Source organism: Arachis duranensis, chromosome 4, assembly GCF_000817695.3.
Source record: "Arachis duranensis cultivar V14167 chromosome 4, aradu.V14167.gnm2.J7QH, whole genome shotgun sequence".
Taxonomy (NCBI): Eukaryota; Viridiplantae; Streptophyta; class Magnoliopsida; order Fabales; family Fabaceae; genus Arachis; species Arachis duranensis.
The window spans coordinates 636,956-637,332 of NC_029775.3; positions in this window are offsets into that span (position 1 = coordinate 636,956).

The window sequence follows — 377 nt, forward strand, 5'->3', positions numbered from 1 at the left end:
ATTAATATATTATCTGTTAATTTATTGTTAATAATAATTAATTATTATATTTTAAATATATGTATAAAAATATACATCTAAAAAATATATATATAAAGATATTTTTATTAGACACAGTTATATAAAAAAATATTTTTATTAGACACATTCACAAAGACACTTTCATTAAAAACAATTATAAATAAAAGTCGACAGAAGTACTGTTGGTAACGTAACGTAATTGATAAATAAATTAAACAAACATACTAGTGGACCATAAAAGAATCTTTTAATTTTCCCTTTTCTTTATAAAATTCCCTACCTAGCTGTTTAATTAAAAAGAAGTCACGCAAAGATTTACTTAATATATAATAATGATAAAAAAAAAAAAAAAAACA